At 43.6% G+C, this 27,010-nt stretch overlaps 1 long non-coding RNA gene across 1 annotated transcript in view; it reads left to right on the top strand.

The window, feature by feature from the left end:
* Window positions 1-23,340, top strand: part of LOC108353122 (uncharacterized) — a 48,761-nt gene extending 25,421 nt beyond the window's left edge. Inside the window, exons 7-10 of the long non-coding RNA XR_010059105.1 lie at window positions 158-18,992; window positions 21,079-21,240; window positions 21,323-21,470; window positions 22,261-23,340. This is a non-coding gene — a long non-coding RNA (uncharacterized LOC108353122). The remainder of the gene's footprint in view (window positions 1-157; window positions 18,993-21,078; window positions 21,241-21,322; window positions 21,471-22,260) is intronic.
* Window positions 23,341-27,010: the final 3,670 nt, after the last annotated feature.

Below are 27,010 nucleotides of genomic sequence, written 5' to 3'. Positions count from 1 at the left end.
GGAAATGTTTGTGGTTACTGTATGTTCACATTGTGTGTACAGTGACACAATCATCAAGGTGAGAAAATGAAGGGAACACATTGGGACATAGACCTGGGTGGGGTCTTTACATGGTTGGCTCATCCTAAAAAAATGTAGTGTTTTGTTGTCTTTACAGTGACAGAAAATTATAACTGGCTGTAGAATGATGTATTGTGTGACAAAGACACCTCAAAGTGACTGTGCCTTCCCACCTGCCCTGTCTTCTCCATGAACTGCACTGAGGCAGAAAAATGCTGCTCCGTCACTATACGACAGAATCCACTGTGGTGAAAGGCAGGAGTGTTTACAAGGAAGCAGCTCCTATCTGGGAAGGAGTCATGAGTGCAGGAGGAAGAGCTCCGAAAAGAAAACCCTTTCTTTGCAGGGACAAAACCAAGTTTATTACCAGGAAGCATGGGGGACACAATGGATGGGCAGATGGGACATATTCTTGAAAAATGATGGCCAGAGCCTCCTCCTCCTTGCCCTGTCCTGATGAGGTCTACCTGGTGTGAGAGGCTTGGTGGACAGCAACTGAAGTCTTTAAGCAGTCATTTCCCCCGTGCTTGATTGGAAAATTTTCTATGGGACTCAGAGAACGGCAACAGCCCGTTCCTTTCTTCGTAGTTTGATGTGGGAAAAGGGGTTTATGGACAATTTCTGGCTGGTGTTTGTTTCTGATTTCTCTATATCCGAAGGAATGGTTGTGCCCCATGAAGCTGCTATGTGGCCAGCAGACCATTCCAACATTTGTTGTGATTTTATTTGGGTCACAGAATCTCTGGTGAGCAAGACCTGACTCCTGCTTTTCTCCAATTCCCCTGTACTCAGAAGGAAAGTCACTTCCCTTGGGGAGAGGGAGCTGGTCAAACCTGATATCTGTCTCACCTTGGTTCAGATCTTGATCACAGGCTCTTTGGGGTTCGATCCCTGACTGTAGTTGGACTTCAATATCCGTATATGTGAAGGGATATTTATTGATCTCAGGGCTGACATGGCCACAGCTCAATCTGTTTACTGTTCTGTTATGGATTGTTTCATGCAGAGTCATAGAAGAGTGGGATGATCGGTACTCTTCAGTGTTTTCTAGGATCTGGGCCAGAGCATTCACAAGTGATTATATTTCAGCTACTATATTGTAGAGGACCTTGTTTCTTGTTACCATCTCCTGTACTTGCTCCGTACCTGTTGTGGGGAGAACATTCTCTAAGGCATCACCTTGCCCTAAGTATTTTGTGCTGGAACCTCCATATTTTGAAGCATTCCTTGTGATTTTATTCCAAGAGCTCTTCGAAGTAACTTCCCCTTTCCCTGGTATCCAAGTCTTGGTTCTATCCCTGATCTGGGTGGAGCTTGGGATTGAAGGACTTGCTCCTCGAAGCCTTTCTCCCTGGCTTATGGCTCTAGATCTTATAGTAATCTGCTTCCCTTCATAGGGATGGGACCCCTTGAAATCTTTCACTTCGAGTTTTTCCTCTGGGACACATAACTCTCCAGTTTCTACCCTCTCATGTCTCCTCATGGAGACATCACCTAAACCCAGGGTATTTACGGGGTTTTGGCATGTATTCTGGAAGCTATGCATCCAGGGTTTTGAAAGCAAGCTGACCTTGGCAGGGTGTACTGTACTAGGGACAACTGGATCGTGTCTCACAGGCCAATGCTGTGCCTGCTCCTTTGATTTCAGGTCTATCTTACTGTGTGATTGTAGTTTTTGGACCGAGTCCTCTGAGGGCTGTAGGGTAGGTGTTTGCAGATGACCAGGATGTTTGTTGAGGTGTAAAGATCCAATGTCCCTGGCACTGATATCGATAGCTTGGCCATTGTGACTCTCACTGGATCCCAGACTCACTGTCCATGCAGATGGCTCTTCTTTCACCTCCACTATGTTGCTTGGTTTGGCTGCGGAGGGTGGGACAGTTTCATCCTGACCAAGCACTATTACAGGACAGCAGGGATGAGCTGAGTCCTCATACTGAAATCTTCCTTGGTGGATGCTTGTCAATTTTTGTATTGGTATTTATTTGGAGACTGCATGTTTCACTTCATTCCACAGTCGTGCTCTGCTGGGTTTTTGCCTGGAAGTAAAAATCAAGTTGCTGAATACTCAGATATGTCTGAAATGGATCTGCTCAGACTTTTGAGGGCCCATGACTTGCATCAGGTTAAGGTCCTCTTTGGTTCTCCTGCACCTCTGCAGCTGAGTTCTTCCACAGAGGACTCTCTAGCCTGGCAGTTGAGGCACTTTCTACACTTGTCCCTCCTGGGTCCTGGTGATGCAAATGTTCCAGGATCATGGCAGCCTTGGAATAGTACTCCTCCTTGAAATCACAGATGGATGAGGATGGAAACACAACCTGGGGAAGGTTTGAGGCTGGAACTCCAGGTGTGGCGAGATCGCTTGCCTCAAGGAAATGCAGATATGGTTTCCTTCTGGGTTTGACTGGAAGTTCTATACAATTTGACTGTGGCTTCCTTTCATTTTTTGAATCAAGGCAGGTATGATTGTTAGCAGCCTTTACAAAAAAGCTGCTTTTCTGTCCTTAGTGTGGTATTCCTAAATTTCAGCCCCTTCTCAAGGTTGCTGATGGAAGGACAAGGCAGGTGTTTGCCCCCTAAACCAGTGCCCTTCTTGATGGTGGTATATTTTTCATTCTTTTCTGTGACCTCCTGTAAGGGTACCTCCATGGGCACAGTCCCCTTCATTTTGTTCCACATGTAGCTTGTGTGGTTGAGGATGGAGTGCTGGGCAGGTTGGGAGAGTTGAGCCCTGCTCTTGCAATAATTATCAGTTTTTGCTACAAAATTTCCCTGTAGCTGGGTCAACTTTTAGGATGAGAAGAATGTGATGGGGGTTCCTTGTTCTTGTCCCACATTGGTTTCCTTTCCTTCATTCTGTGGCCCCTCATTCTTATGGGCCATCTGCCAATGCTCCCAAGGGACGGAGCCTGACCTGACAGACTCATTGTTTAGGGTCAAGTTTTGAGTGGGTTTCGTAAAGACTGCCTGATGTTCTTGAATCACCTTTGGTGTGTTTCCAATACTGTCCATGTTGACAAGCATGGTTTTCCATTAATAGTGATACAGGTATACCTTTGTCAGTGGTAGGATGTACTTTTCCAAAGGCCTGCCTCTTGAAATAAGGAGGTGTTTTGATTGGTGTAGAGCTTGGGATGATTTGCATTAGTTGGGGCTTTGTCACAGCTTGGTGTCACAAGTTGTGCAGGCAATGGCTGTTCTTGGGAACACTCTGGAGGTCCTTGCTCCCTGGAAGGAACTTGGGGAGCAGGGCGACAGGCATCATGAAACCTGAGGGTTTTGTGTTGTGCTAAGGAAGGGTTTCTGAGGATGTTGGGAGCAGCCAAAACTGACTCAGAGAAAAGAGTGGATATGCCCCAGAAAATGTGACTAAATTCCTTGTGTATAAGATACTCCAAGCAATTGAGATGAGACAATGGCTGAAATATCAGAAGGTGTTCCATTTTCTGAAGACGGTTCAACCAGGGATGTGGTGTGGAGTCCTGGAGAAGTTGCTCGCTAGAAGTGCAAAAGATAGGACGCAAAAGCATCAGCCCCCATCAGAAGTACAAGAGGTCCACAACTCTGTGTATCTATGGCACAAATAGCCATATAGGGCCTCATCGCCTCCATAAGCCCTGTCTCTTAGTGTGATATCCAAGAGGCCTGTCTTCCCATCCCAACCTGCAATCGCATCTTCACTATGAGGATGCCCAGAACTTCCTCTCACATTTTGGCGTGAAAAATTCCACAGGACAAATATTTCTTACATTTTCATAGGTTGTGATGGAGTCCTGGTCTCTTCCACATTCTATGCAGCATCTCTGCAACCTGGAGATGGTCAAGTAAAAAATATGAGGAATGAGAACACCCAGGACTGAGGCGTCTCTCTCTTGACTCCCCATGCTAAGAATGGAATGCTCAACTCCCATAGTGCAAGGACAGAACACTGAGTGTGCACAAGGGGAATGGATGGAGTGTATCTATCCATTAAAAATTTCCTTCCCCCCTCCATTCCTGTCATTCCACTTACAATAAGGTAAGGGTCACAGGTTCAGTTATCTGAAAGAGAATTGCAACTTAGAGAACTGAAGCTCCCTGCTTTCAGGCGGATATGTGATTCCCCCATAAGGGGCACAGAATCACTCCAGTGCCTTGAACAACATTCCCATGTGCAGCACCCATCCCAGGCCAACCACAGCTCCTTTCTATCACAAAACCTAGGTGTTTTCTGAATCTATGTTCCTTCCCTGCAGCCACTCTTCTGTGCTGCATGTCATGTCTTTGGGAGCATGTCTCTCATCATGACCCTGGTCACTCAGGGGCAGGTAGATTTAATATCTCAACCCTGAGAAACAGTAGCCTACCTTTTAGAGTAGCGATTTTCTTCCTGGTTTTTCTCTGCCTCATCTTCACCTCAGGGCAACACTCAAGTATGTCCTTCCGCCTATCCCATTCAGAGTATTTCTGGAGATTTCCCTTTACCTGTCTGTAGCTAGATTTTAGGTAATTTGTTGATTCTTCTTACTTCCATCCTTCTCCAGCTTTTTTGTCCCACCCATTCTATCCCCTAACACTAGATAAATGAGAAGGAACGAGGGGTAAGGGGGAGACATTATTCTTAGACTATTTTCTGCTATTTATGGGGTATGATGTACTTGGTGAAGGTTTGATCTTTACTGTCAGGATATCCAGGAAACCTTCTTTCTTCTGTTTGCACAACTAGTTAGCAAACCACAACCACCAGAAAGGTATAGCAATGCCCAACAAACGAGTACCCCCAAGCCTCACAAGGATCTAGCTTTTATATACACTCCAAAAAGTTGCCAGAATTCCAAAAGTCACAAGAACAATGAAACTATCTGCTGTTGACAAATTCATGCTCCTCCTTGATCATGTGACAATACACTTACTGTGGACAATCTGAAGCAGCCCCTTATCACCCACCAGAGTTTAAAAATAAATTCTTATATTTATGTTTTTTTAATACCAGAATTGTCACCACACTTCTATGTCTATGAAAACTTAGAGGAGCAGTTGTGACCAGACTGCCTTTCTATTCCATGTGAAAAAAGGCTCTCCTCACCTCTGTGATGTCCTTTTCACTTTCACATGGTGACACAGGGAGGTTCTTCAGGAAGGGAGTCAGTAGGAAAAAGAGCCCAGCTCCACACAGAATGGCAATGCTCATGTCCATTGCTGTGTCTATAGTGCTGGGGCTCACCCATGAGTAAATAATGCTATTCATCAGATTGAAAAATCTTTCCATCTTCTGAATCACAGTGCAGCTCACAGGCCACTGACCTGTGCTGTAATGCATGTCACTTTTCAAGGGGGCTCAGGCCACATCACACAGCTGTGGTCTCCATATCACAAAGGGCTCCTGCCAGGGGAGAGGGTGCCAGTGCCCCTCCCCAGCCTTCATGCCAGAGTTACCTGCTGTGTCTTTTCCCTTTCCCTTCTTCCTAATCCTGTTGCTGTATCAGGCACAAATAGACCTCTGTCCTAATTTTGTTCCTTCTTTTTGAGCATCAGTCTTTCTTGGTGTAGGCATATATTTTGCTCAACCTACTTTTATAAGATTTCACCCTCCCCTCTGACCCTCCACCCACCAGTGAAAGAGGAATGTTATTAGGATATGGGGGACAGGGAGCTGATTGGAAATAGTGCTTTTGGGACATTCCAATCTTCCTTGTACTCAGTCCAGTTCCCTAGTAATCAACAAACATGTGTTAGCAGCTTCAGTCCCCTCTACTCACAGGTGCCACACATGAGTCAACAGGGTTAGTTTTATTCAGAAGAATCTGGGGGTATCACAAATGGGGTCCAAGTCTAATGACAGAGCAAGAATCCTCCAGGTTCTTTGGTGAGTCTTCTCAGAAGGATCCACAGGAGGCATTCAGCAATGCAATGTAAGGCAGACCAAAGTCAGAGATCCCATTGTCTCTAGGGTCATATTAATGTTCCTTCTAAACATCACGTGTCCCTTCATGGGTTCAGTATAGAAAAACAACCTTTTACCTGTGTTTGCTTTAGCCAAATACTCTTTCATGTGTCTGCTGAAGCAAAGCATTCTTCATGGTCAGCCCCAGCAAATATTATCACCTTCCTGGGTCTCTGAAGAAACCACAAATTTACGCTTTACCTTTTCTTCTGGAAGGATATCTTCCTGAGTCCATCAGGTTCTTGGTTTTTGAGAAAATGCACTTCTGTGTGGAACTCGTGTTTTTCTCTTAGGGATTCTTTTTGGGGTTCTGCTTTTCTGTAGACTAATATTTGTCCATTATGTGATCATAGCTCTACTCCTGTCAGACAGTAAACTTCCATTTTTCTCCTAGTTTTAGCTTTGTCATTATTTAATATAATCACATACAATGTAGTTTGATTGTCTTCAGGAATAGAACGCTAAGGATAATAAAATTCATGTCCTAATCATTAGAATGCATGTGGGTATGAACAAAAATGCCAACCAACCAGAGCTTCCAGGGACTAAGCCTCTACCCAAAGACTATACCTGGACTGACCCGGGGCTCCAACTGCATAGGTAGCAATGAATAGCCCAATAAGAGCAGCAGTTGAAGGGGAAGCCCTTGGTCCTGCCGAGGCTGGACCCCCCAGGGCATGGGACTCTTGGGGGAAGGTCAGTAATGGGGGGAGGATGGGGAAGGGAACACCATATAGAAGGGGAGATGGAGGGCTTAGGGGGTTGTTGGCCTGGAAACCGGGAAAGGGAATAACATTTGAAATGTAAATAATAAATATCAAATTTAATAAAGATGGGAACAAAGATTGAATGTGGGAAAATCAGAACTAAAATTTCTATCATAGGAGTGCCTAGTAATGTTTTGCTTCTTTTCTTTAAACGTGCAATCTTTTAAGTTAGCAAACTCTAATAGCACCTTTGATGGGTAATATTATGTATTTTACCTACCCAATTGTCTTGTTGTTGTTGGTAGAACCACAATCAACATGGATGTGCAGGTGTTTCCTTGTCAGGGTGTAGGTCACATCCTTTGAGTCCATTCTCAGAAACGGTATCCCCGAGCCTGTGGCACTTCTGATTTTAGGAACTTCTGTCGTTGTAAAAATATAAAAATAAAAAAGTTTCGGTGTCTTTTATTCCGCTTGGTCCATACCGCGATGCCCCAAGATATATGCTAGATATCTTGGCATAAACACATCCCATCTCCTCGGCCGGCCACCAAGTGTCTTTTGCAGTCACACACTTTCCTACACTCAAACCGTCCCATAAAAGACAATAACCTTTGACCGAATGGTAACATATGATTGCCCACTTTAACATACAAAGCCCGGTACCATCCATCCCTTGAGAACATTAATAAGAACCTGTAAATCCACAGAGCCAGGGCTTCACATCAGCATCAATCATCCTGCCACCGCTTGTTTCTCTCTCTCCCTCCTGCCTCTTCCTTTCTGTTCTCGTCTCCTCCTCTTCCTCCTAACTTCTCTGCAGCCCATCTTTCCTTCTCCTCCAATGACAGGACTCCTTCTATCCTGTACCTGCCCCTCACATGTACTTTACAAATTCAATGGGGAGAAGGTTCTGGTGAAGTCACCTGATTCCTGAGTGTGTGATTAGGCAGCTGTCCTTGGGGCAGTGGAATTAGCATCAAAATACAGATAACTCAGGGCAAACCACAACAAACTTCTATACTGATTTCTCTCACCATTATTGTGTGAGGTTCAATGTGTATTTTGGTCAAGTTTCCTTTACAACAGTGGGTGAGCACATGGGCACCCTCACCTGTAAGAGGTGCTGTGTGCCTGTACTGTGTTTGGAGATGGTGTAAGTGAGCAGCAGTAGCTGTGTCTTAGTACAAAAGCAAAATAACAGAGATGGGGCATAGAGAGTGAAGACTCTGTATCCGTCACAGGTATGAAGAGTATGCACATACTTTGTAAGGCACCATCTTCCCTGAACACAGAAGCATGTGATGTCATCCAGTGGTAGGCGGTACAGTCTTCTTGAGCATGCTCAGTGAAGGAGGGCCTTGTCATCCTGAGTTTTCTCAGCTTAAGGCCGTGTCACCAAAGCACAGAGATTTCTGGTATGGGGCTGATGTTGAGTTGTTCTAGCAGGAAAACCACCCCCTCTGTAACCTCACAACCCCAATAGGCCGCAGATTCAAATGATAAAAGAAGAGCACTGATACCTCAAGTTGTCTCAACAGTCACACATGTGCCCACAAGTTACACTAAAACACACACACACTCACACACACACACACACACACAGTCATACACACACACAGACACACATACACACACACACATACACACACAGAAAGACATACACACACACACACACACACTCACACACACATTTGACACCTAGTCTCATAAAGCCATTGTTTTTGATAGCTGAGTAATATTCCATTGTGTAGATGTAACCCATTTTCTGTATCCATTCCTCTGTTGAAGGGCATCTGGTTTCTTTCCAGCTTCTGGCTATTATAAATAAGGCTGCTAATGATCATAGTGGAACATGTGTCTTTGTTGTATTTTGGGGCATCTTTTAGGTATATGCCCAAGAGAGGTATAGCTGAATCCTCGGGTGGTTCAATGTCCAATTTTCTGAGGAACCTCCAGTCTGATTCCCAGAATGTTTGTACCCGTCTGCAATCCCACCAACAATGGAGGAGTTTTCTTCTTTCTCCATGTCCTCGCCAGCATTGGCTGTCACATGAGTTTTTGATCTTAGCAATCATGAATGGTGTGAGGTGGAATCTCAGGTTTGTTTTGATTTGCATTTCCCTTATGACTAAAGACGTTGAACATTTCTTTAGGTGCTTCTCTGTCATTCAGCATTCCTCAGCTGTGAATTCTTTGTTTAGCTCTGAACCCTATTTTTTATTAATTACTGATTTCTCTCACCATTATTGTGTGAGGTTCAATGTGTATTTTGGTCAAGTTTCCTTTACAACAGTGGGTGAGCACATGGGCACCCTCACCTGTAAGAGGTGCTGTGTGCCTGTACTGTGTTTGGAGATGGTGTAAGTGAGCAGCAGTAGCTCTGTCTTAGTACAAAAGCAAAATAACAGAGATGGGGCATAGAGAGTGAAGACTCTGTGTTTTGTTCAGGAAATTTTTTCCAGTGCCCATGTGTTCCAGATGCTTCCCTAGCTTTTCTTCTATTAGTTTGAGTGTGTCTGGTTTGATGTGGAGGTCCTTGATCCACTTGGACTTAAGCTTTGTACAGGGTGATAAGCATGGATCGATCTGCATTCTTCTACATGTTGACCTCCAGTTGAACCAGCACCATTTGCTGAAAATGCTATCTTTTTTCCATTTGATGGTTTTGGCTCCTTTGTCAAAAATCAAGTGCCCATAGGTGTGTGGGTTCATTTCTGGGTCTTCAATTCTGTTCCATTGGTCTATGTGTCTGTCTCTGTACTAATACCATGCAGTTTTTTATCACTATTGCTCTGTAATACTGCTTGAGTTCAGGGATAGTGATTCCCCCTGAAGTCCTTTTATTGTTGAGGATAGTTTTAGCTATCCTGGGTTTTTTGTTATTCCAGATGAATTTGCAAATTGTTCTGTCTAACTCTTTGAAGAATTGGATTGGTATTTTGATGGGGATTGCATTGAATCTGTAGATCGCTTTTGGTAAAATGGCCATTTTTACTATATTAATCCTGCCAATCCATGAGCATGGGAGATCTTTCCATCTTCTGAGGTCTTCTTCAATTTCCTTCTTCAGTGTCTTGAAGTTCTTATTGTACAAATCTTTTACTTGCTTGGTTAAAGTCACACTGAGGTACTTTATATTATTTGGGTCTATTATGAAGGGTGTTGTTTCTCTAATTTCTTTCTCGGCTTGTTTCTCTTTTGTGTAGAGGAAGGCTACTGATTTATTTGAGTTAATTTTATACCCAGCCACTTTGCTGAAGTTGTTTATCAGCTTTAGTAGTTCTCTGGTAGAACTTTTGGGATCATTTAAATATACTATAATATCATCTGCAAATAGTGATATTTTCACTTCTTCTTTTCTGATCTGTATCCCCTTGACCTCCTTTTGTTGTCTGATTGCTCTGGCTAGAACTTCAAGAACTATATTGAATAAGTAGGGAGAGAGTGGGCAGCCTTGTCTAGTCCCTGATTTTAGTGGGATTGCTTCAAGTGTCTCTCCATTTAGTTTCATGTTAGCAACTGGTTTGCTGTATATGGCTTTTACTATGCTTAGGTATGGGCCTTGAATTCCTATTCTTTCCAGGACTTTTATCATGAAGGGGTGTTGAATTTTGTCGAATGCTTTCTCCGCCTCTAATGAAATGATCATGTGGTTTTGTTCTTTGAGTTTGTTTATATAATGGATCACGTTGATGGTTTTCCGTATATTAAACCATCCCTGCATGCCTGTGATGAAGCCTACTTGATCATGGTGGATGATTGTTTTGATGTGCTCTTGGATTCGATTTGCCAGAATTTTATTGAGTATTTTTGCGTCGATATTCATAAGGGAAATTGGTCTGAAGTTCTCTTTCTATGTTAGGTCTTTGTGTAGTTTAGGTATAAGAGTAATTGTGGCTTCATAGAACGAATTCAGTAGTGATCCATCTGTTTCAATTTTGTGGAATAGTTTGGATAATATTGGTATGAGGTCTTCTATGAAGGTCTGATAGAATTCTGCACTAAACCCGTTTGGACCTGGGCTCTTTTTGGTTGCGAGACCTTTAATGACTGCTTCTATTTCCTTAGGAGTTATGGGGTTGTTTAACTGGTTTATCTATTCCTGATTTAACTTCGGTACCTGGTATCTGTCTAGGAAATTGTCCATTTCCTGCAGATTTTCAAGTTTTGTTGAATATAGGCTTTTATAGTAAGATCTGATGATTTTTTGTATTTCCTCTGAATCTGTAGTTATGTCTCCCTTTTCATTTCTGATTTTGTTAATTTGGACGCACTCTCTGTGTCCTCTCGTTAGTCTGGCTACTGGTTTATCTATCTTGTTGATTTTCTCAAAGAACCAACTTTTGGTTCTGTTGATTCTTTCTATGGTCCTTTTTGTTTCTACTTGGTTGATTTCAGCTCTGAGTTTGATTATTTCCTGCCTTCTACTCCTCCTGGGTGTATTTGCTTCTTTTTGTTCTAGGGCTTTTAGGTGTGCTGTCAAGCTGCTGACATATGCTCTTTCCTGTTTGTTTCTGCAGGCACTCAGCGCTATGAGTTTTCCTCTCACCACAGCTTTCATTGTGTCCCATAAGTTTGGGTGTGTTGTACCTTCATTTTCATTAAATTCTAAAAAGTTTTTAATTTCTTTCTTTATTTCTTCCTTGTCCAGGTTATCATTGAGTAGAGCATTGTTCAATTTCCACGTATATGTCGGCATTCTTCCCTTATTGTTATTGAAGACCAGTTTTAGGCCGTGGTGGTCCCATAGCACGCATGGGATTATTTCTATCTTTCTGTACCTGTTGAGGCCCGTTTTTGACCAATTATATGGTCAATTTTGGATAAAGTACCATGAGGAGCTGAGAAGAAGGTATATCCTTTTGCTTTAGGATAGAATGTTCTATAAATATCTGTTAAGTCCATTTGGCTCATGACTTCTCTTAGTCTATCTACGTCTCTGTTTAATTTCTGTTTCCATGATCTGTCCATTGATGAGAGTGGGGTGTTGAAATCTCCTACTATTATTGTGTGAGGTGCAATGTGTGTTTTGAGCTTTAGTAAGGTTTCTTTTATGTATTTAGGTGCCCTTGTATTTGGGGCATAGATATTTAGAATTGAGAGTTCATCTTGGTGGATTTTTTCTTTGATGAATATGAAGTGTCCTTCCTTATCTTTTTTGATGACTTTTAGTTGAAAATTGATTTTATTTGATATTAGAATGGCTACTCCAGCTTGCTTCTTCTGACCATTTGCTTGGAAAGTTGTTTTCCAGCCTTTCACTCTGAGGTAGTGTCTGTCTTTGTCTCTGAGGTGTGTTTCCTGTAGGCAGCAGAATGCAGGGTCCTCGTTGCATATCCAGTTTGTTAATGTATGTCTTTTTATTGGGGAGTTGAGGCCATTGATGTTGAGAGATATTAAGGAATAGTGATTATTGCTTCCTGTTATATTCATATTTGGATGTGAGGTTATGTTTGTGTGCTTTTCTTCTCCTTGTTTTGTTGCCAAGACGATTAGTTTCTTGCTTCTTCTAGGGTATAGCTTGCCTCCTTATGTTGGGCTTTACCATTTATTATCCTTTGTAGTGCTGGATTTGTAGAAAGATATTGTGTAAATTTGGTTTTGTCATGGAATATCTTGGTTTCTCCATCTATGTTAATTGAGAGTTTTGCAGGATACAGTAACCTGGGCTGGCATTTGTGTTCTCTTAGGGTCTGTATGACATCTGTCCAGGATCTTCTGGCCTTCATAGTTTCTGGCGAAAAGTCTGGTGTGATTCTGATAGGTCTGCCGTTATATGTTACTTGACCTTTTTCCCTTACTGCTTTTAATATTCTTTCTTTATTTTGTGCGTTTGGTGTTTTGACTATTATGTGACGGGAGGTGTTTCTTTTCTGGTCCAATCTATTTGGAGTTCTGTAGGCTTCTTGTATGCCTATGGGTATCTCTTATTTTAGGTTAGGGAAGTTTTCTTCTATGATTTTGTTGAAGATATTTACTGGTCCTTTGAGCTGGGAGTCTTCACTCTCTTCTATCCCTATTATCCTTAGGTTTGATCTTCTCATTGAGTCCTGGACTTCCTGTATGTTTTTCTGCTTTACATTATCTTTGACAGTTGAGTCAATGATTTCTATGGAATCTTCTGCTCCTGAGATTCTCTCTTCCATCTCTTGTATTCTGTTGGTGAAGCTTGTATCTACAGCTCCTTGTCTCTTCTTTTGGTTTTCTATATCCAGGGTTGTTTCCAAGTGTTCTTCTTGATTGCTTCTATTTCCATTTTTAATTCCTTCAACTGTTTGATTGTGTTTTCCTGGAATTCTTTCAGGAATTTTCGTGACTCCTCTCTATGGGCTTCTACTTGTTTATTTATGATTTCCTGGAATTCTTTCAGGGATTTTTGTGATTCCTCTCTGTAGGCTTCTACTTGTTCTCTAAGGGAGTTCTTCACGTCTTTCTTGAAGTCCTCCAGCATCATGATCAAATATGATTTTGAAACTAGATCTTGCTTTTCTGGTGTGTTTGGATATTCCGTGTTTGCTTTGGTGGGAGAATTGGGCTCCGATGATGCCATGTAGTCTTGGTTACTGTTGCTTGGGTTCCTGCGCTTGCCTCTCGCCATCAGATTATCTCTAGTGTTACTTTGTTCTGCTATTTCTGACAGTGGCTAGACTGTCCTATAAGCCTGTGTGTCAGGTGTGCTGTAGACGTGTTTTCCTGTTTTCTTTCAGCCAGTTATGGGGACAGAGTGTTCTGCTTTCGGGCGTGTAGTTTTTCCTATCTACAGGCCTTCAGCTGTTCCTGTGGGCCTGTGTCTGGTGTTCACCAGGCAGGTCACTTGCAGCAGAAAAGTTGGTCTTACCTGTGGTCCCGAGGCTCAAGTTTGCTCGTGGGGTGCTGCCTCTGAGCTATCCGTGGCGGCAGCAACCAGGAAGATCTGCACCGCCGTTTCCGGGAGCCTCCGTGCACCAGGGTTCTAGATGGCGTTTGTTGTTTTTCTCTGGCGTCAGAGATGTGTGCAGACTGCAGTCTCTTCTGGTTTCCGAGGCGTGTCTGCATCTCTGTAGGTTTAGCTCTCCCTCCCATGGGATTTGGGTGCAGAGAACTGTTTATCTGGTCTGTCCCTTCAGGTTCCTGCGGTGTCTCAGGCGCAGGGGTCCTGCCGCTCCTGGGCCCTCCCCCACGGGAACCCAGAGGCCGTATACAGTTTCCTCTTGGGCCAGGGATGTGGGCAGGGGTGGGCAGTGTTGGTGGTCTCTTCCGCTTTGCAGCCCCAGGAGTGCCCACCTGACCAGGTGGTGAGGTCTCTCTCCCACGGGATTTGGGAGCAGAGAGCTGCTGTGAGCCGGGATCCTCGGGTTTGGGACTCCCGGTAAACACTGGAAGTGCCCGGTCCTAGAGGAATTTTGCCTCTGTGTGTCCTGAGTTCACCAGGCAGGTCTCTTGCAGCAGAAAAGTTGGTCTTACCTGTGGTCCCGAGTCTCAAGTTTGCTCGTGGGGTGCTGCCTACGAGCTCTCCGCGGCAGCAGCAACCATGAACGCATCTTGGATCTTGAAATATGTGATGTGTGTGTTTTTTGTGGGTGTGTGAATATGAATGTTCGTACATGACTATGTGAGTTTCTTTGTGGCTGTGTGTGTGTGTGTGTGTGTGTGTGTGTGTGTGTTTGTGTTTCTGTGCATGAGTGTGTGTGTGTGGAGCACTTTAGCTCCTCTCTAACACTCTTCTTAGAGAACAATATATCTGCCATCTTCAGTGACCCTTGTGTTAAGGCGTTGTGGCCAGCACTTTCCACAAAGTTTTGTTTTAATTTTGTCCTCTTATTCCTCCTCTTCTTTCTCCTCCTGTTCCCTCCTCCTCTTCCTCCCCTTCCTCATCTTCTTCTTCCTTCTCCTGTAGTTCTATGCATGCTAACCAGTGCTCTTCCACAATCCATAGTTCCCTATTTAGATATAAAATTAAAATTGCATGTGAAGTATGGAAGCCAGTGCTATATTTCCACTTAGAAATGTGACCAACTTATCACTATGATTATTAAATTTGCAGGGTTTTCACACGCTCGTTGTAAATGATAACCATTGCTTCATGATATCCTTTTAATAATCATATAAGTATATTTAATGAATATTGTATGCATGGAGTTGGGTCTAACCGCAGCCATCACCATGTGGAAGCTCCACTTTATGGGTCACTATCCTCCCAGTACTCTCTCTTAGACTTTGAAAAATCTAGGCTGACATGCCATGGGTGACAGACAGGAGCTGTGCCACTGAGTCATCCTCTGTACCTCAAATAAGAGTGCTTAGTCATCGTCAGTGTTTATATATGCTGGAACAAGGACATTTATTTAAAGACGGGGCTTCATGTGTCACAAGCTGACCTAAAGTCTCTAAAGTATGGGAAGATGACCTTGAAAACTTGGATGTCAGATCCTCCTGTCTCCTCTGGGAGCTGGGATCACAGGCTTGTGCCACAAGCATGGCATGTGTGACGCACAGAATGGAATACAGTGGCTCCAAACTCCCGCTTCATCCTGTTGAGAACTGTCAAAGCGTAGCTTTTTATCATCAATCACCTGCCTGTTGAGGTCCTCATCTCTGGAACAAGTGAAAAACTCACATTTATTTGCCAGTGGTAGCTGTTGTTAATAGCTCTTGCCAGTCCTGAATATCTGACCACATGAGAGGTGGAGGCAGGATGATCAGGAGTTCAAGGCCAGCTTCAGCCATATAGCAAAATAGAGGCCAGCTTGGTCTATATTAAATCCTTCTTGAACAAAACCATATAGACACCAAGGTGTAACCACTCTGAAAATCAGTATGGAGAACTCTTGGGAAGCAGAGAACACAGGCAGATGTGACAAAGCCATACCACCCACTGATTTACTCCCCCAAAGAATGGGCATCCTACTTCCCTAAGTCGTTCCCTGGCAAGTGTATTGTGCACTCCCCCCTCTCTAGTGGAGTCACCCCAGAAAAGAGGAAAGTACAAAGGATGTTGGAGGTGGAGGGTAGTGGAGGAGGGGATAGTAAGATACAGTTGCCTAAAACGGGAAACAGCAAGAACTATGAAAGGGGTTGTGACAGTCTCTGAGGATGAGCGAGGGAGGGATAGAAACAGCAAGAGAGAATGGCATCAAGGATGATAGGAAAACCAGAGGAACATTATTTTCTGTTTATGTAAAGATACATAAAGGACAATGGGGACACACAGACAGCACCCATCCCTGCACACTGCACACACATTCTGAACACTCCCAGATTTCATGGTCCTCATTTCTGTTCAGTGTGCAGGATTCAGGCCATGTGCTCCTACTAGCATCCCGCCTCCACGTTGTCCAAAACACAGAATCCCTGAGTTTTTCAGCAAACTCCCTGTGCATGAGCTTTCAGTATTTAAGGGTGAAGATGAATTTTGTGTGCTTGAGAGCAAAGAAATCCTTTTTACTAGAGCAATGGAGAACCACAGACAGAGGCAGCAGCTTGTCTGCCCAATGAGTGAGCATTGGCATTAGTGACATCAATTCTCCTTCCAGCACTTGCTGTCCTCACCTTGAGCATTCTCCAGGATATACAGTGCACTGCAGTTGCAGAGGTGTTGAGGGGAATTGTGGGACTGCTTGTCACCCAGATAAGTTGAAGACTTCTCTTGTGCACAGGCAAGTAATCCTGGTTGACACCACAATTCTCTGAATCCTGGTGTGGCTCCATGACAGTTCGTGGCCCTCTTGATTTCCAAGTCTTCCATAAAGAACCAAATTCTGTTTCCTCATCTGCATTCAGCAACCTCATTTCAGGAATGTATTGAAATGAATCAGTGATTTGCTGGTAGGAAGTTTGCAGAGAAGCAGTCTACAGTGGACCCTGAGGAAAGAGGCAGATTCAAAGGAGAAGAAGCAGAATCCCCAGGCTGAGTGGAAAGTGGCAATATGGCCAACTTCCCAGCTTCTGAGGAGTTGGGGAAATGTGAGTCTGCATTGCATGCTCGGCCCTAGATTTACTCTCCTTCCCACGTTTAACTTTGTGGTGGATGAATTTAAATTTAAGCACTCCCATGAGGTCATCCCCTCTCTGGCACGGCCATATTTTGGCAACACCTTGGTAAGGATGCTTGTGGAAGCTCAATACTGTTTCCCTGATGGGATTTCCACATCTTCCTGACTTGCCACCTCATTCTAGAATATTCCTGCAACTGGAGAATCTGAGGAAGAATGTCTTTGCCAGTATTCTCCTCTGTGCAACCAACAACAGCTGCTCCACTTCTGGGTGTGGGTCTCCCTGGAGTGAGAGACCCCCTTGCCACTGAGTCTAGATTAACATGTGTACCATGAATCACACTCATGGCAGAATATGGACTCTGAAAGCCAAGTCTGGTTTGCAAATATTTTTCCTGGGAAGGGGACTTCCAAATTGAGGATAGAGCCTTTAATCAAGGCAACATCATCAAGAGAACCTGTCTGGGAATTGCAGGGCTGTCTACACTCACTGTGGTGCTTTGAATAGGTTTTCCCCCTTAGACACTTGTGTTTGAATGCTTGGCCTACAGAGAGTTACATTACTAGGAAGCGTGACCTTTCTGGATTAGGTGGCCTTGTTAGAAGAGGTATGACACTTTATCAATTGGCTTTGAGACCCTCTCTCTACTTGCACCAGTCTTCTCCCAGCTGCCTTCTGATCCAGACACGAAACTCTCAGCAACTTTCCCAGTACCATGCCTTCTGGAAGATGCCTTACTTCTGGGCTTGATGATAATGGACTGAACCTCTGAAACTGTAAGCCAGCCCCCTTGGTCATTGACACCCCACACATACACACACAAACACACACACACACACACACACACACACACACACACACAAACACACAGAGCGTGAGAGAGACAGGGAGAGAGCGAGACAGACAGACTGACAGACAGACAGACATGCACACACAATTTGTGTGTCCAAGTGTATATATAATCTAAAAAGTGTTTTGTCAATTTGGTTGATACTGATTCTGCCAAGAGACACGATAAAAACTGTCCTGATGCCTGGGAAATCTTCCTTTGTATGACACATAAGAGTTTGAAGATTTTCCCAAACAAGATGCAATGCTACCATCGCTCCTCCGTGTGTACCAGAGTTTGAAGGTCAAACCCTGTAGTTATTATGTAGACACACAAATGCAAAAATAAAGAAATAATGCGTTGGGTAGAGGATGGGAGAACCCGAGGGCCATGACTGAAGTAGATGCAGTTGTCCTGTATGAAGTTGTCAAAAATATATGAAATCATTAAACTAGATGAAACCAAAAATGGAAAGTTTGGAAGAAACATAAATAGTACACAGGACCATGAGGACGAGTTAGCAAGTGATTGAAACTATTTTCCAAAACTAATTGAGAAATCCTGAAAACACTTGGGGAAATTGCTACAGCAGAAAAAAAAATCTGGATTAAAATTATCCATCACATAAGTATTGCAAAGAATGACAGGAAAAGGCAGAGGAAAAGCCATTTAATTTTAAGATATTTTGAGAGGAAAATCAAGTATGAGAAGCCTCGACTATTTTACGATGGAGTTCACTTTGGAGTTCACTAACTAATGGTGTTAGCACACAGGGAAGCACAGGCATTAAGGAAGAGCCCCTCTCTGAGGTAAAGGCTGTACACACTCCAGACATAGACACTGCTTGAAAGAGACTCACTCATTATTTTAGACCGTGTGCTTCCTGAAGACAGGAATTCCTTCAGTCTTGTTGCCCTCTGAACCCAAAGGTGATCCCTAGTGAAAACTGAACAATCATGGACTGAATACCTAACTGAAGTCCCTTGTACTAGGGAGGACAGACAGCTGGGAGCAAACCCAAAACCTGACCTTAGGAAATAAATCAGTATTTCAGGACCTGGGAAAGGAAGTGCAATCCTGACTTGTCCTGCTGAGGTAGGAGGTGGGATTGGGGGAGGTGCACCCTAGCTGTCACATCTCTGGAAAGGAAGCTCAAAGCAGGCTAATGACTTTCCTTACCCCTGCTGTAATACTATTGCCCACCCTATGGTCTGAATGTGAGTCTTCTCACTAGAGAGCAGGAGTCACGTGATTTCAATATGACCATTCAGGAGAGTCCTGGTTGACTAGCCAGTCTGATTGGCCAAGTTGTGGACATGTGACCAATTAAGTCATAGTTACAGTTGGTGCAGGGTGGCTGAGACAGTTGGTAACTGGCCTGCTATCATTGAGGTTAAGGTTTCACTCTGGCACTCCAGAGGCAGAGACAGTATGCTGAGGCAGTGTGTGACACCATGATTAGAGGACAGCGGCTCTTGTCTACTCCTCAAACACCCAGGTACAGCCTGCTCTTCCTAGTCTTGCTAATGAAGTGGGTCCCTCACCCTGACTTCTCTGCTTGTCAGATCCACTTTGGTTGGGTTGTAGGCACTGACCCTCTCTTCCCACCGCCTGGCTAACGGAGGTGTTAAGGCTGCAGGAGTCTATGACTCTCCTAGTACTCTGTGCAGCCCTCACTGTACAGTCAGTGCTGACTGAGACACCCAGGCCCCTGCCCAGGACATGTCCTGTGGGCCACCCCAGGGAAGCAGAGCCCTGCCCTCTTTGATGTCCCCTTTTTATGTTCAGGATCCTGCAAATGTGCACATTCTATTTAGGGGAGAAAACACCACATTTCTCTTTAGCAACTTCTCTTATCTTGTGTAACATTATCCTTAGTTCCACCTATTTTCTAGAAAATGACAAAATGTCATTTTTTTAGATATATTTCTTCTTTACTTACATTTCAAAGGTTATTCCCTTTCCTGGTTTCCTGTCCATAAACCACCTTCTCCTCCCCCTCCCCCATACGAGTGTACCCCCATCCACCCCCCTTAGCAGCCCCCTTCTGCACTGGGGGTCCAATGTGGGCAGGACCAATGGCTTCGCCTTCCGTTGTTGCCCCACAAGTCTATTCTCTGCTATGTATGCTGTCGGGGTCCTGGGTCAGTCCATGTAGTATAGTCTTTGTGTAGTGGTTTAGTCCTTGGAAGGTCTGGTTAGTTGGCATTGTTTTTCTTATGTGGTTGCAAAATGTGATTCTTAAAGCTTGGCACTTTCTTTTCTCTCATATATGCTTCGTGTGTTTTTAATGTATGGAACTGTGTATTTCAATCTCACCTTTTATTCCTTAGTAAACTGATCTTGGTCATGAATGTGAGTTTTAAATGTGTCTGAAATAGTGTGGAGTAACATGTACTCTCATTAAGGTTTGTCACATCTTTTATATGAAAATACTGGCATAGTATTTAGTTTATTGTAGTTTTTCTGAAATCTAGTTTTATTTTTCCCGTGTAAATAGTAGGCTATGCCTTTAGAGGTTTATTGTAGTGTTAAGTGTATGTGTGCATCTGCACACCGTGAAAGTCAAAGGACAAATGTGGGGCCAGTTCTTTCCTTCTACCGTGTGTGCTTGAGGGATGAGTCTTGGATCATCATGTCTGGTGGTAAGCAGCACTGGTTTTGGGTACAGGGTAACATTGGATTTTTGGAACATATTGGAAAGGGTCCCTTTATTTTTATTTTATGGAATTATTTTAGGACCATTGGTGTTCTTTAAAAATCTAGTAGAATTCATTTTGAATACATCTGACCTTGGACTTTATTGTTAATTTTTTGGTTATTAATCTTTTAAATTCATTGCTTGTTATTGACCTATTCAGGCAATTTATATGTATTTGGAAGTTTGCACATTTCTCCCTCTCAGTTGATTGCAATATAGGTTTCCTATTCTTACCCATAGGTTCTTAGGTCTGTTTTAATGGTTGTTTTGTTGGATCTGTTTATTTATTTTATGTAAGTTAGTATAGTGTTGTTCTCTTTAGACACACCAGCAGAGGACATTAGATCCCATTGCACATGGTTGTGAGCCACCAGATAAATTACTGGTAATTGAACTGAGGACCTCTGGAAGAATAGTCAATGCTCTTAACCACTGAGCCCTCTCAACCCTTGTTCTAATGGTTCTTAGAGCCTAGCATATGTACTAGTGTACAACATTCATTTGTTTCTCTCATTTTACTCTGTATCTTTTAATGTTGTTAGGTTTGGGAATGCTGCCTCAGTTTCCTCTCTCCTTTCCAAGGACCATGCTTTCTTTTTTCATTGTTCATAATGGTCTGTTTGGTTAGGTTCAGCTCTCACCTTCAGTGTGTTTTGTCAGCTACTGCTTTGGGGTTTGTTTGTTATTTTTCCGACAGAGACTCTTTCCTGTGTCTCTCAAATGATGAAGAAGAGGCTCATCTCTGTGGTTGTTGAACCATGGGAGCAGGGAGTATCCTGACAAGGACTGAGAGGTTCAGGAAGGAGCCAGGTTCTAGCTTCCTGGGGATGTGTGTCTGTACACCATCAGACAGCAATGAAACACTGGGTATGTGTGCTTATAGGCTTCCTCCAGTGGCTGGAATTTACCTACTAGCTCTACGCTCTGTCAGCATGCAGCAGCACCAGCCATGATGTCATGGTCAAACTGGTCAAGCATGGCACCCTATCCCAGCTCCTGACTTTGTATTTGCATCATGTCCTGGATCCTTGACCACCAGCAGCAGGTGAGTTACCCATGGGAAATGGGACCCTTTGGTTCCTTTTGCACATTTAGTAGGCTGAACAGTCATGTCCTCTCTCTCCCAGCAAATGGTGCAACGACCTTTCTGAACAAGATGTGAAAGTGTTTCCGCTGAGCCTTGAGAGGTGAACATATATTGTCCCTGTCATCTGGACGGAACAACTTGAGGAAGGGCCATCCATATTCCCGCTCCCTAACCAGGACACTGCTAAGGTGAATATGAGGAGTAAGTCCATCTCTGACTCCTTTTCCCTGAAGGGCTTCACTGCCCTGAAGTCGGCACACCTGTGTATGCCCTGCCTGTGACGTCACTGATACGGACCAAATGGAGAGAGCAGCATGGCCGATGCCTGCCCTGTGGGGCTACACTGATAGTCTAAGAGCAAGAAAAGCACCGAGGGCTGTCATGGCAGTGAGTCAAAGCCAAAGTAAGCAGAGATGAGGAGGAGGAAAGGAGAAACTTGAGGGAGTGAGGAGAGCATTGGCATCCATTTTGGAAGGCCATGCCCACTGCAATAGGTAAAGCAGAGTAGCTTCTCTCCAGGAGCCTGGACTAACGGCAGAAGTTTCGGGAGATCCCTGACTAGGCTCCATGGAGGCAGAGCGTCATGCCGTGAGTTGGCTCAGTACAGGAGTTCACTAATCTAAGCTTAGGAACGGATTATGTACTCCAGGGCATGCTCAATGCGTGTTGATGCCGCACACACCTTAATAATTTCAATGACACACAGAGAAGAGGACATTATCTTTTAGCAGACTCCACAGGTGCCTGCCTCACAGTGTGACAAAGAACACTACAGAGTGTGGCTTAGACACCACAGTGGACACTGACTTGTTGCCAGACCTTGGGCACAGGGCACACATGCAACTGTGTGAGGTTCAAAGCTCCTTCATGTCGACTGTATATCGAAGTACTGCTGGGAAGCTATGTACAGTTCAGTCAGTGTTAGCAGGGGTCACGTGTGGAAAGAATATAGAATAACAGAGTTGCTTTTCCTTCCAGCCTGCGTGCCTGGTCTCCTTCATATGAGCCGGTGCTTCTTAACCTTCGTAACTCTGCAGCCATTTAATGCAGGTATTCATGTTGTGGTGACCTCCACACCCCTACACACAACCATAAAATTACCTTACTGCTACTTCCAAGCTTCCTAGTTTTCTACTGCTATGAATAATATTGTAACTATCTGAGATGCAGGATATCTGATATATAAGCCCCAAAGTGGTTGTGATCCTCATTGAGGACCAACTCTCAGAGCAGCTCGTGCAGGGTTGTCAGCTTGGCTGATCCCCTGACACCTGAGAGGGCCTGGTGTCCAAGGGTGGCTCACAGCTCCCTGCCACAATGCTCTCTCCTCTGTGATGAGACAGCTGTACTGCAGCAGTGTGATGATGCAGGGATATTTTTAGGTCCATTTCCTTCTTTTCCCTGAGTCTTGGAGCTTCAATGCTTGTGGTGCACAGATCAAGTGTAGAGGACATTAGCCAGCCTGTGCACTCCAGGCTTTGGTTATCTAAGATTCACTATTCTTGTGTGAGACCAGAGGCAAATTCCCGGGAGGAGCCATAAACAGGTCTCTCAAAAAGCACCTAAACGGTAATAGTTGGGCCTCCTTAGGGCCCTCAAACAGGATTTGAGCTGAGGGTTTCTGTCCACTGGTGGTCAAGGCAGATCGGCAGTGCAGTGTTAGACTCCAGTCAGGTCAGCTCATGTCCAAACAGGATGCAAAGAAGGTGTCAGAAGCCTCAAGACCCTTCAGGTACTTTCTGCTTCCCCTTTCCTCCAACAAAGTTTTTATCTATGGGTGTATTTAGACCCCTGTGCATATTTAAATAATATATACTATATGCCATAATTATATATATAAACATTTAGACTTAATTCATGGTAAAATGGGCTTTTAATAAAAGGACACCTCTGTCATTCATGTGCTCGCTCTGAGGGAGGCATAGGTTACAGAGACAGGAGAGATGTGAGTCTATTGTGCTAGGTCCACTTGTGTTTTAAGTGTGAATCAGTTTTCCTTGCTCACTCCCTAAATTCTGGGTGGTTGATCTTACACTGTGTCTCGTCTGGGTTCTTCTCTTTCAGAAACACAATGCGTGAACCTGCTGCAGGGTGAGAAGAGACAACTTGAGCCTTTTCCCGTACACTTATGGACTCCTTCTAGATGTGATCTTGGATGAGGTTTGCAAGAATTTTTTTTTTTACATTTTATTTTTTTTTATTAACTTGAGTATTTCTTATATACATTTCGAGTGTTATTCCCTTTCCCGGTATCGGGGCAAACATCCCCCTCCCCCCTCCCCTTCCTTATGGGTGTTCCCCTCCCAACCCTCCCCCCATTGCCGCCCTCCCCCCATAGTCTAGTTCACTGGGGGTTCAGTCTTAGCAGGACCAAGGGCTTCCCCTTCCACTGGTGCTCTTACTAGGATATTCATTGCTACCTATGGGGTCAGAGTCCAGGGTCAGTCCATGTATAGTCTTTAGGTAGTGGCTTAGTCCCTGGAAGCTCTGGTTGCTTGGCATTGTTGTACATATGGGGTCTCGAGCCCCTTCAAGCTCTTCCAGTTCTTTCTCTGATTCCTTCAACGGGGGTCCTATTCTCAGTTCAGTGGTTTGCTGCTGGCATTCGCCTCTGTATTTGCTGTATTCTGGCTGTGTCTCTCAGGAGCGATCTACATCCGGCTCCTGTCGGTCTGCACTTCTTTGCTTCATCCATCTTGTCTAATTGGGTGGCTGTATATGTATGGGCCACATGTGGGGCAGGCTCTGAATGGGTGTTCCTTCAGTCTCTGTTTTAATCTTTGCCTCTCTCTTCCCTGCCAAGGGTATTCTTGTTCCCCTTTTAAAGAAGGAGTGAAGCATTCACATTTTTTTTCTTTTTTTTTTTATTTTATTTTTTTTTATTATCTTGAGTATTTCTTATATACATTTCAAGTGTTATTCCCTTTCCCGGTTTCCATTTTGATCATCCGTCTTGAGTTTCCTTTGTTCTAGGGATCTAGGGTAATTCAAGCATTTGGGCTAATAGCCACTTATCAATGAGTGCATACCATGTATGTCTTTCTGTGAGTGGGTTAGCTCACTCAGGATGATATTTTCCAGTTCCAACCATTTGCCTACGAATTTCATAAACTCGTTGTTTTTGATAGCTGAGTAATATTCCATTGTGTAGATGTACCACATTTTCTGTATCCATTCCTCTGTTGAAGGGCATCTGGGTTCTTTCCAGTTTCTGGCTATTATAAATAAGGCTGCGATGAACATAGTGGAGCACGTGTCTCTTTTATATGTTGAGGCATCTTTTGGGTATATGCCCAAGAGAGGTATGGCTGGATCCTCAGGCAGTTCAATGTCCAATTTTCTGAGGAACCTCCAGACTGATTTCTAGAATGGTTTTACCAGTCTGCAATCCCACCAACAATGGAGGAGTGTTCCTCTTTCTCCACATCCTCGCCAGCATCTGCTGTCACCTGAGTTTTTGATCTTAGCCATTCTCACTGGTGTGAGGTGAAATCTCAGGGTTGTTTTGATTTGCATTTCCCTTATGACTAAAGATGTTGAACATTTCTTTAGGTGTTTCTCAGCCATTCGGCATTCCTCAGCTGTGAATTCTTTGTTCAGCTCTGAACCCCATTTTTTAATAGGGTTATTTGTTTCCCTGCGGTCTAACTTCTTGAGTTCTTTGTATATTTTGGATATAAGGCCTCTATCTGTTATAGGATTGGTAAAGATCTTTTCCCAATCTGTTGGTTGTCGTTTTGTCCTAACCACAGTGTCCTTTGCCTTACAGAAGCTTTGCAGTTTTATGAGATCCCATTTGTCGATTCTTGATCTTAGAGCATAAGCCATTGGTGTTTTGTTCAGGAAATTTTTTCCAGTGCCCATGTGTTCCAGATGCTTCCCTAGTTTTTCTTCTATTAGTTTGAGTGTGTCTGGTTTGATGTGGAGGTCCTTGATCCACTTGGACTTAAGCTTTGTACAGGGTGATAAGCAAGCATTCACATTTTGATCATCCGTCTTGAGTTTCATTTGTTCTAGGCATCTAGGGTAATTCAAGCATTTGGGATAATAGCCACTTATCAATGAGTGCATACCATGTATGTCTTTCTGTGATTGGGTTAGCTCACTCAGGATGATATTTTCCAGTTCCAACCATTTGCCTACAAATTTCATAAAGTCGTTGTTTTTGATAGCGGAGTAATATTCCATTGTGTAGATGTAACACATTTTCTGTATCCATTCCTCTGTTGAAGGGCATCTGGGTTCTTTCCAGCTTCTGGCTATTATAAATAAGGCTGCAATGAACATAGTGGAGCACGTGTCTTTTTTATATGTTGGGGCATCTTTTGGGTATATGCCCAAGAGAGGTATAGATAGATCCTCAGGCAGTTCAATGTCCAATTTTCTGAGGAACCTCCAGACTGATTTCCAGAATGGTTGTACCAGTTGCAATCCCACCAACAATGGAGGAGTGTTCCTCTTTCTCCGCATCCTCGCCAGCATCTGCTGTCACCTGAGTTTTTGATCTTAGCCATTCTCACTGGTGTGAGGTGAAATCTCAGGGTTGTTTTGATTTGCATTTCCCTTATGACTAAAGATGTTAAACATTTCTTTAGGTGTTTCTCAGCCATTCGGCATTCCTCAGCTGTGAATTCTTTGTTTAGCTCTGAACCCCATTTTTTAATAGGGTTGTTTGTCTCCCTGTGGTCTAACTTCTTGAGTTCTTTGTATATTTTGGATATAAGGCCTCTATCTGTTGTAGGATTGGTAAAGATCTTTTCCCAATCTGTTGGTTGCTGTTTTGTCCTAACCACAGTGTCTTTTGCCTTACAGAAGCTTTGCAGTTTTATGAGATCCCATTTGTCGATTCTTGATCTTAGAGCGTAAGCCATTGGTGTTTTTTTCAGGAAATTTTTTCCAGTGCCCATGTGTTCCAGATGCTTCCCTAGCTTTTCTTCTATTAGTTTGAGTGTGTCTGGTTTGATGTGGAGGTCCCTGATCCACGTGGACTTAAGCTTTGTACAGGGTGATAAGCATGGATCGATCTGCATTCTTCTACATGTTGACGTCCAGTTGAACCAGCACCATTTGGTGAAAATGCTATCTTTTTTCCATTGGATGGTTTTGGCTCCTTTGTCAAAAATCAAGTGCCCATAGGTGTGTGGGTTCATTTCTGGGTCTTCAATTCTGTTCCATTGGTCTATGTGTCTGTCTCTGTACCAATACCATGCAGTTTTTTATCGCTAATGCTCTGTAATACTGCTTGAGTTCAGGGATAGTGATTCTCGCTGAAGTGCTTTTATTGTTGAGGATAGTTTTAGCTATCCTGGGTTTTTTGTCATTCCAGATGAATTTGCAAATTGTTCTGTCTAACTCTTTGAAGAATTGGATTGGTATTTTGATGGGGATTGCATTGAAACTGTAGATCGCTTTTGGTAAAATGGCCATTTTTACTATATTAATCCTGCCAATCCATGAGCATGGGAGATCTTTCCATCTTCTGAGGTCTTCTTCAATTTCTTTCTTCAGTGTCTTGAGGTTCTTATTGTACAGATCTTTTACTTGCTTGGTTAAAGTCACACTGAGGTACTTTATATTATTTGGGTCTATTATGAAGGGTGTCGTTTCCCTAATTTCTTTCTCGGCTTGTTTCTCTTTTGTGTAGAGGTAGGCTACTAATTTATTTGAGTTAATTTTATACCCAGCTACTTTGCTGAAGTTGTTTATCAGCTTTAGTAGTTCTCTGGTA

The sequence above is a fragment of the Rattus norvegicus genome, chromosome 17 (assembly GCF_036323735.1).
Source record: "Rattus norvegicus strain BN/NHsdMcwi chromosome 17, GRCr8, whole genome shotgun sequence".
NCBI lineage: Eukaryota > Metazoa > Chordata > Mammalia > Rodentia > Muridae > Rattus > Rattus norvegicus.
Note: the sequence above shows the minus strand (reverse complement) of the source record. Positions and strands in the feature narration are given on the sequence as shown.